At 45.2% G+C, this 10,570-nt stretch overlaps 1 pseudogene; it reads left to right on the top strand.

Moving 5' to 3' along the window:
* The first annotated feature begins 8,548 nt into the window (after positions 1 to 8,548).
* Positions 8,549 to 10,046, top strand: LOC119969935 (annotated as a pseudogene).
* The last annotated feature ends 524 nt before the right edge of the window (positions 10,047 to 10,570 follow it).

Genomic DNA, 10,570 nt, shown 5'->3' with positions numbered 1-10,570 from the left:
TTTCACAGTAACTTCATTTGAAGCCTACTCGTGACAATAAGTGATTTTCGTATGGAATTTGAACAGCGCTGTATGCTCACAGGCCAAACTGCACAGAGACTGAGTGATGCAAAACTCAAACAATCACTATCAGAAAAGAAAGGGTTCAGTCTAGAAATCGCGGATGAAAAGTCCAGATCGAAAGGAAAAAGTAACATGAACTTCTCACAAAGACAAAACGCTGAAATCCAGTTCAGATCAAAAGGAAAAAGTAACTTGAACTTCTCACACAGACAGAATGCTGAAATCCGCTGTAAAATGGCATCGGAGCACATTTCACAGTCTCTGGGGAACAAAGAATGAAAATTTGCGTCTGCGCATGCGCAGGGAACAGAAGCCGCGCATGCGCAGTTAAAATCAGCCATTTTGCATTCTGCGGGCGCAGTTTTAAAAAAGTTTTGGTCGTGGATCGTTACGCGCATGCCCAGTTGAAAGGAACGAGTGCACCATTCAAAGATGGTTCTGCGCATGCGCAGTGGACACACAACCGCACAGTAAAGGAAGACCGATTTGCGCATGCACAATCGAATCTTACACATGACGTCACGAGCATCATGACGTCTGAGGACCCGGAAGACGCCCACTTAAAAGGGAAATGCCCGAAAATTAAAAACAAGATACTTAAAGCTGTAAAACCCAATTTTCTTACCTCAAAAGACAGAAAAACGCCTGAACTTACACCAGCAGTTGAAAATTACTCTCACAACACCCTGGAACAAGCAGTCTGCACCACCCAACGTGAAGAGAACAAAAACAATTCCGAAACAAAAAAAAGATGATTTGTTTTTCGAACAATACTACTCAGACGTGGCTGAGTTATTCGGATATGCTGATCACAGCATCAGCAACACGGTCGCAAAGCTCAACACGACTCTACTCATGGTAGATGAATCCAACACCATGGTGCCATGGCAGATCGTCAATACATTGGATGACAGCAATACCCAAGACGAAGACGACACCACACAGAGAGCACAGAAAGACTCCACAGAGAGAACGATGAAAGACTCCACAAAGAGAGTGACGCGAGCCTCCACAGACAGCTCGTTGAAAGACTCCAAAATGGAAGCAAGCAAACACTCCCTGGCGAACACCATGCATGAACAAGACCATGAACGTCAACCCACCGTCTCTGAGCAACCGCAAGCAGACTATGAAAGTCTACCAAGCTCACATTATCAAGAAGAAGACAATGTAAATCTACCCACTGCATGCGAGAACAGTGACAAGGTGATCACACTCGACATACAGGAGGTGCAGGATCACAGCGAGACTGACAGTTCTCAGCTCGTCTGTACAGAAGCAGAGAGTAGGGCCACCCAAGAGTCCAGAGAGACCACGTCAATAGAAACCATGAAGATTTTGACTCCAGAAGAGGAGCGCCAAGACCAACAAGAAAATGAAATCGCTAAGAATTTGACTCCGCAAGAGGAGCACCAAGGAAGCAAAGAAGAGGAATCAAATCCACCACAAATGACTGATGTCACCAGCATCAATGCAACATCAGATCAATCTCTAGATGAAACGTTCAATGTAACAGATACCACAAAGGACACTTGCACCAATAACTGTGACAATGACTCAAATTATCCACACGGGACACTCATTGAGCACAAGAAAACCAAAAACCACAAGAAGCACAGCAGAAACAAGAACAACAACAGCAAGAACAAAAGCAACATGAAGCGTGATAAGAACAACAAAAATCACAAGAAGCACTGCAGAAACAAGAACAACAGCAACAACAAAAACTACAAGCACAACAACAAAAACTACAAGAAGAACAACAAAGACAACAAGAAGCATAACAAAGACAACAACAAGCATGACAAGAACCAAGACAGAAACGACAAAAACAGCAACAAGAACGACAATGAAAACAACAAAGACAGAAACAACAACAATGAAACTACAACTTGTACAAAATGGTACAACTCTGCACATGAAGGACAATGCCACAGCATACTGCAAAACAATGACAAGACTACAAACATGCCATGGGATGACAACAAATCTCACAAACTCGCATCTGCTCCAGAACAAGCAAGCACACCAGCTTTCAAGGCAGATGACGCACTAAATCGATACCACAAGCACAGAAAAAAGTCCATGTCAGTCAACATCAGTGGTTCGACCATTCAAACACCTCGGGATGACGTATTGGTTACTTAAAATAACAAGAACACCGACAACATTCACAATGGAGTTGCAATAGCAAGATCACCACGTCAACAACGAAAAAGAAAAAAACTCAATGAACATTCATCAAGTTTGGACTCATAAATGTTTTAATGAAGATTGGATTCATAAATATAAATTGGCTTTGTAAAATATGCAATAGCACCATCACTTGTATAGATACACATATCGTAAGTAATCTAACTGTTTTGTACAATTTTCTTTAACAATATACAGAAAATATATAAAGAAAAAAGGGGGGATGTGGTGATTGTATATCAGTGTAGATGCAATACAACTAAGCAAGCACTGGAGGGAGCACGGGAGAGCTATAAATACAGAGGAACAGGAAGTGAGGACACACTTCACAGAAGGGGGAACTGATAGCAAGACACAGGCAAGCAGCATTGAGGTAGCTGTAAGTTAGGCACTGAAGAGAGAACAAACTTACAATAAAGCATCTACTCCAACTTTGAGACTACGAACTTTATTAAGACACAAGGAACAACACAGTGTGTTGATGGTGGAGCGAGCGAACATTGAAGGTGGTGCGATGGACTGTCAATCAAGTGACTGCTTTGTACTGCATGGTGTCAAGCCTCTTGAGTGTTTTTGGAGCTGTACTCATCCAGGTAAGTCGAAAATATTCCATTAAACTCCTGACCGGTGCCTTGTAGGTGTTGGACAGGCTGTGGGAAGTCAGGAGATGAGTTATTCCTTGCAGAAGTCTGAACCTCTGACCTGCTCTTGTAGCCACAGTATTTGTATGGTTGGTCCAGTTCTGTTTCTGGCCAATGATAACCCACAGGATATTGATAGTGGGGATTCAGCCATTGAATGTCAAGGAGAAATAGTTGGTTTCGTTTTGTTGCAGATGGTCATTGCCTGGCACTTATGTGGTGTGAATGTCAGGGTAGCATGGTGGTTAGCATAAATGCTTCACAGCTCCAGGGTCCCAGGTTCGATTCCCGGCTGGGTCACTGTCTGTGTGGAGTCTGCACGTCCTCCCCCTGTGTGCGTGGGTTTCCTCCGGGTGCTCCGGTTTCCTCCCACAGTCCAAAGATGTGCGGGTTAGGTGGATTGGCCATGCTAAATTGCCCGTAGTGTTCTACAAAAAGTAAGGTTAAGGGGGGGGGTTGTTGGGTTACGGGTATAGGGTGGATACGTGGGTTTGAGTAGGGTGACCATGGCTCGGCACAACATTGAGGGCCGAAGGGCCTGTTCTGTGCTGTACTGTTCTATGTTCTATGTTCTAAGAACATAACTAGGAGTAGGCCATCTGGCCCTTCGAGCCTGCTCCGCCATTCAATGAGATCATGGCTGATCTTTTGTGGACTCGGCTCCACTTTCCGACCCAAACACCATAACCCTTTATTCTTCAAAAAACTATCTATCTTTATCTTGATGTGGAGATGCCGGCGTTGGAATGGGGTGAGCACAGTAAGAAGTCTTTCAACACCAGGTTAAAGTCTAACAGGTTTGTTTCAAATCACTAGCTTTCAGAGCGCAACTCCTTCCTCGGGTGTTGTATCTTTATCTTGAAATTACTTGTAAGTTATCTTCACAAGCCTGATTTTTGTCCAGATCTTGCTGCATATGGACATGGACTGTTTCAGTATCTGAGGAGTCACAAATGGTGCTGAACATTGTTCAATCATCAACAAACGTCCCCCCCCCCCCCCCCCCCCCCCCCCCCCCCCCCCCCCTTCTAACCTTATAATGGAAGGAAGGTCATTGAAGCAGCTGAAGAGGTTGGGCCGAGGACTCTATCCTAAGGAACAGTGACGTCCTGGGACTGAGATGACTGGCCTTGAAAAGCCACAACCATCTTCCTTTGTGTTGGGTATGATTTCAATCAGTGGAGAGTTTTCCCCTGATTCCCACTGACTCTAGTTTTGCTAGGATTCCTCGATGCTAAGGGCAGCCACTCTCCACTCGCCTCTGGAGCTTGTATCAAGGCTGTAATGAAATTTCGGAGCTGAGCAACCCTGGTGGAACCCAAACTGAGCATCAGGGCACAGGATATTGCTGACTGGTGTCGCTTGAGAGCACTGTCTATATGATATCTTCTATCACCTTGCCAGGTATGTTCATCCACTCGGCACTTCTGATTGAAGATGGTTGCAAATGCTTCAGCCTCATCTTTTGCACTGATGTGCTGGTCTCCCCGACAACTCAGTGTATTTAGGGTTGGGGATATTTGTGAGACACCTCCTCCAATTAGTTGTCTAATTATCCGCCACTATTCACAACTGAATGTGGCAACACTGCAGAGCTTGGGTCTGATCCGTTAGTTGTGGGATTGCGTTGCTCTGTCTATCACATGCCACTAACACAGTTGGCATCCATGTACTGTAAGCTTCACCAGGTTGACACCTCATTTTTAGGTATGTATGGTGCTGCTCCTGGCATATCCCCCTGCACTGCTCATTGGATCAGGATTGATGGTACTGGTAGATTGGGGGGATATGCTGGGAAATGCTGCTGCTGATAGCTCACAGCTTCTCATGGACACCGGTTTTGAGTTGTTCGAAACATGGCCCATTTAGCATGGTGGTTGTGCTGCACAACACAGTGGATGGTATCATCAGTCTGAAGGCATGGCTTTGTCTCACAAGGATTTTACAGTGGCCACTCCTCCCATCACACATGCTTTCAATTCTAGATATTTTGGTTGAATTTAAATGCCCCCAGAGCATTAACCTGAACCTCTGGATTACCAGTCCAGTGCCATTGCCACTGTGCCACAACTTCACCCCATACATTAGATACTATATCCAGAACCAATGAGCCATATAGTAACAACAGCAAGTGCAAAACCGCTGAAGAAAAAATACCCATTCACAAATCTTTTGAAAATAAAACTGTTGTTCCAACAAACCTATAAAAGTGTGAATTAGGCAGACCATAGACATAGGAAGAACAGAGACTTGAAAGACTTCCCACACCTTAATCCTGTTAAAAAATAAACATAAGATATTGACAAAAGAGATCACAGAGCCAATTAAACACTTAAACCTGTCAATCAAGCCACTGGGCAGAGAGCCAGATTTATAAAAGGATTATCTCAGTGGGGCTGTTGTCTTTGCTTGATTCAGTGGCTGTGCTGTTCTTTTTAGCCACAACCAGTCCAATTCAGCGTCTTCTCAAAATCATAGCCCCAAAGGTATTGATGGGAGTTGGCGACTATGGTGCCATTGGAGTGCATGAGCAGATCGCTTGTTCTATAGAAACATAGGTAGCACAGTGGTTAGCACTACTGCCTCACAGTGCCAGGGACCCAAGTTCAATTCCAGCCTTGGATAAGTGCCTGTGTGATGTTTGCACATTGTTCCTGTACCTGTGTGGGTTTCCTCCCACAGTCCAAAACTATGCAGATTAGGTGTTGGTCATGCTAAATTGCCCCTTTGGTGTCTAGGGATGAAAATGAAATGAAAATCGCTTATTGCCACGAGTAGGCTTCAAAAGAAGTTACTGTGAAAATCCCCTAGTCGCCACATTCCGGCGTCTGTTCGGGGAGGCTGTTACGGGAATCGAACCGTGCTGCTGGCCTGCTTGGTCTGCTTTCAAAGCCAGCGATTTAGCCCTGTGCTAAACAGCCCCAGATTAGGTGGGTTTGCGGCGTTACAGGGATAGGCTGGGAGAGTGGGCCTAGGTAGGATACTCTTTCAGAAAGTCAGCGCTGACTTGATGGGCTGAATGGCTCCTTCTGCACTGTAGCAATGCTATAGAAAATAGATGCAGGAGTAGGCAATTCAGCCCTTTGAGCTTGCTCTGCCATTCACTATGATCATGGGTGATCATCCAATTCAGTAACCTGTTCCTGCCTTCCCCCCGTATTCTTTAATGCCATTAGCCCCAACCGCTATATCTAACTCCTTCTCGAAAACATGCAATGTTTTGGCCTCAATTACTTTCTGTGGTAGTGAATTCCACAGGCTCACCACTCACTGGGTGAAGAAATGTCTCCTCATCTCAGTCCTAAATGGCTTAGCCTGTATCCTCAGACTGTGACCCCCCTGGCTCAGGACAAACTGCCATCGGCAACAACCTTCCCGTAACTACACTGCACAGTCTTGTCAGACCATCTACCCTGTCAAGTGTTGCTTAGATTGTCATTATCTGGCACTTCTGTATGCTGACATAGGCTGTGAACGAATGTCTTCGCGAAGTGGGGAGGTTTAGGGAGGTAATTCCAGGATTTATTTTTCTTTCTTCTTTCATGGGATGTGAGCATCACTGGCAAGGCCAGCATTTGTTGTCCAACCCAGTTGCCTTGAACGGAGAGGCTTGCTAGGCCATTTCAGACAGCAGTTCACAGTCAGCCGCATTGCCATGGATCTCAAGTCGCATTCAATATTTTATTGAGCCCACCCCCCAGTATGGGCCTGGGCCCCTGGATAACTAGTCCAGTGACATTATCACGACACCACCATCTCCACCACCCACAACAGGCCAATTGTTCCCTGTTCTCTCTCTCCTCCCTTTTTCAAGAATTATTGTTTTATGATCTTTTAATTTGGCAGGACCAATCTGAAATCTGGGGAAATTTGCAAAATCAAAAGCAATTCATATGCCAACGCTAAAAGACACTATGATAGCATAGTGGTTGGCACAATTGCTTCACAGCTCCAGGGTCCCAGGTTCGATTCCCGGCTTGGGTCACTGTCTGTGTGGAGTCTGCATGTTCTCCCCCTGTGTGCGTGGGTTTCCTCCGGGTGCTCCGGTTTCCTCCCACAGCCCAAAGATGTGCAGGTTAGGTGGATTGGCCATGCTAAATTGCCCTTCGTGTTGGGTGGGGTTACTGAGTTATGGGGATAGGGTGGAGGTGTGGGTAGGGTGCTGTTTCAAAGAGCCGGTGGAGACTTGATGGGCTGAATGGCCTCCTTCTGCACTGTAAATTCTATGATACCACCTTTTTGAAATCTTAGTTCAATAAGGACATGGAGAGCCGACACCAAGTAAAAGTAAGAACAAAGTTTTATTTACTAACTACACTTTCCGGTAAACCTCTACCGGGTACCAGTTTGGTCGGTGCGCTACTGGCTGACCTTGCGCCCACTGGATAATCGAGGTACCCCGCCTAGTGGCGGAGCTCACACTGACGAGGGGCATGGGGAAAACAAACATTCCCACCCCATAAATCCTGTGTGGGATAATATATCTCCAACCCCCACCCAAAAATTCGCAGACCCCCTCGATGAGCGATGAGACGGAGAAGGATCCAATAAGTCGCATCAGCCAGAGTATCTCGCGCCACTGAATGCTGTTAATGCCAGAGTCGACATGGCGGACAATTGTCAGGAGGTGGCTAAGCTACAGAGTCAGTGTTCGAGACCCCCGAGGTCTGAACTTCCATCTCAGAGTGAGAAGACACAACATCGGGCATGTTGGCGTTAAGAGAGCCTGGGGGTGTCACAGCAGGCTGGTTCGGCAATGGCGGCAGAGGATCCAGGACAGGTTTCTTTTGAAGCACTTCACGAGAGAGCAACCGCCCTGAGCAAATGTGATCCAAGTGTCATCTCATTATACTGGGAAGCTTGGATTGAGCCATGGGTATACACCCATCACTAACCATTGTCCTCGCCAGACCCCACAGGATAATGGGAAAGACCGGATACTCCTCTTAATCAATGGTGGTTCAATCATGACCCACTGTCCTCTGAAACTCCCTTTGTCTGAAAAGCCATCAGCTGATTATGGAGTCTGATGGATTCTTGTCTGTCTTTCATCCTACTGCAAGGTTCATCACCTGTGTCTGGAAGTCTGTTACATATTCATAGACAAGTGGGCAATCACAAAGTCCATATCGCAAGAACAGGTTTATGCCTTGACTTGAGCGCTTTTGCAGCCAGTATAGATTCCAGCCAGGGTTTAATGATGCAGCCTCTGTTCCTGGTCCATGTGCGTCCCCTCGGCCTGCCTTCAGTACCACAGCTCCTGCTAATATTGTAAGAAGTCTTACAACACCAGGTTAAAGTCCAACAGGTTTGTTTCAAACATGAGCTTTCGGAGCACTGCTCCTTCCTCAGGTGAATGGAGAGGTATGTTCCAGAAACATTTATATAGACAAAGTCAGAGATGCCAGACAATGCTTGGAATGCGAACATTTGCGGGTAATCAAATCATTACAGATCCAGAGATAGGGGCTAATTCCAGGTTCAAGAGGTGTGAATTGTCTCAAGCCAGGACAGTTGGTAGGATTTTGCAAGTCCAGGCCAGATGGTGGGGGGTGAATGTAATGCGACATGAATTCAAGATCCCGGTTGAGGCCGCACTCATGCGTGCGGAACTTAGCTATAAGTTTTTGCTCGGCAATTCTGCGTTGTCACCTGCTAATATTGTCACTGAAGTGAAATCTGTGGCAATGCTTCAAGAAGCCCTTCAGGAAGCGTTACCTTGTAACAATGTTGGTTTCAATGTGAAGACCGTTTCCATTAAAGGTATCCATCGAGGTAATGTTACTGGTGACAGCAAAGTAAATCCACCAATGGAAGTGTCTGCCTTTGCACAGGTTATTATCCTGAACCACCCTGAAAGGTTTGTGCTGGCTATGCCCAGTACTTGATTGCCATACTGCCCACATTGTCAGTAAGTTTAATGATTGATTGTCGTTCTGGCAAGAAATTGGAAGATAGTCCAAAATCTGTTAAGTCTGGAGAAGCAGCCATCGTAGATGTGACTCCAACCAAGCCCATGTGTGTGTACAGCTTCTCTGAATACTCTCTTTGTCATTTCGCTGTCCGTGACATTAGACATAGATGATTTGGAGTTGGGGACCAAGTGCAATGTGTCCAAGTTTGCAGACGGCACTAAGGTGAGTGGTAAAGCAAAAAGTGCAGAGGATACCGGAAGTCTGCAGAGGGATTTGGATAGGTTAAGTGAATGGGCTAGGGTCTGGCAGATGGAATACAATGTTGACAAATGTGAGGTTATCTATTTTGGTAGGAATAACAGCAAAAAGGATTATTATTTAAATGATAAAATATTAAAACATGCTGCTGTGCAGAGAGACCTGGGTGTGCTCGTGCATGAGTCGCAAAAAGTTGGTTTACAGGTGCAACAGGTGATTAAGAAAGCAAATGGAAATTTGTCCTTCATTGCTAGAGGGATGGAGTTTAAGACGAGGGCGGTTATGCTGCAATTGTATAAGGTGTTAGTGAGGCCACACCTGGAGTATTGTGTTCAGTTTTGGTCTCCTTACCTGAGAAAGGATGTACTGGTGCTGGAGGGTGTGCAGAGGAGATTCACTAGATTAATCCCAGAGCTGAAGGGGTTGGATTATGAGGAGATGTTGAGTAGACTGGAATTGTACTCGTTGGAATTTAGAAGGATGAGGGGAGGATCTTCTGGAAACATAAAATTATGAAGGGAATAGATAGGATAGATGCGGGCAGGTTGTTTCCATTGGCGTGTGAAAGTAGAACTAGTGGGCATAGCCTCAGATTTAGGACGGAGTTTAGGAGGAACTTCTTCACCCAAAGGGTTGTGAATCTATGGAATTCCTTGCCCAGTGAAGCAGTTGAGGCTCCTTCATTAAATGTTTTTAAGATAAGGATAGATTGTTTTTTTTGAAGAATAAAGGGATTAAAGGTTATGGTGTTCGGGCCGGAAAGTGGAGCTGAGTCCACAAGATCAGCCATGATCTCATTGAATGGCGGAGCAGGCTCGAGGGGCCATATGGCCTACTCCTGCTCCTAGTTCTTACGTTTTTATGTTCTTATTAGACAAACTATGGTTGTAGGTGCAATGAAGGGTGTTACTAAGAAGGAATCTACTGTCAAAACGACCAAGGCTGCAAGTAAAATATTAAAGAAGTGACTATCACCATTGGCCACTGATTCAGCAAGCACAGGTAACGTTTGTCAGTTACCAGCCAAATATGTGTGTTGATGAAGGACTGGATATTGATTAAAATTCATCAAAGAAATTCAGGAGGAAAGGATAAGGAATGGTGGAACCTTGATGTATTTGAAAACACCCCTTTTACTTTAGGTGATAACTGTTTTGGTTGCGTGACAACATAAACGAATAAGTATACAAAGCTTAATAATCATTTATGTTACCAAGGTTGATATAGAATCCAGAATTCAGACTCTTAATTGACTGGAAAGATGTGCTGTCTTTGGAAAGGGTCCAGAGGAGGTTCACAAGAATGATCCGTGGAACAACGAGCTTATCATATGAGGAACGGTTGAGGACTCTGGGTCTGTACTCGTTGGATTTTAGAAGAATGAGGGGGGATCTTATTGAAACTTACAGGATACTGTGTGGCCTGGATAGAGTGGATGTGGAGAGGATGTTTCCACTTGTCGGAAAAACTGGAAGAAAAGGACACAATCTCAGACTGAGA

This window comes from Scyliorhinus canicula, chromosome 8 (genome assembly GCF_902713615.1).
Source record: "Scyliorhinus canicula chromosome 8, sScyCan1.1, whole genome shotgun sequence".
Lineage (NCBI taxonomy): Eukaryota > Metazoa > Chordata > Chondrichthyes > Carcharhiniformes > Scyliorhinidae > Scyliorhinus > Scyliorhinus canicula.
The sequence above is the reverse complement of the archived record's forward strand: the minus strand, read 5'-3'. Positions and strand labels throughout refer to the sequence as shown.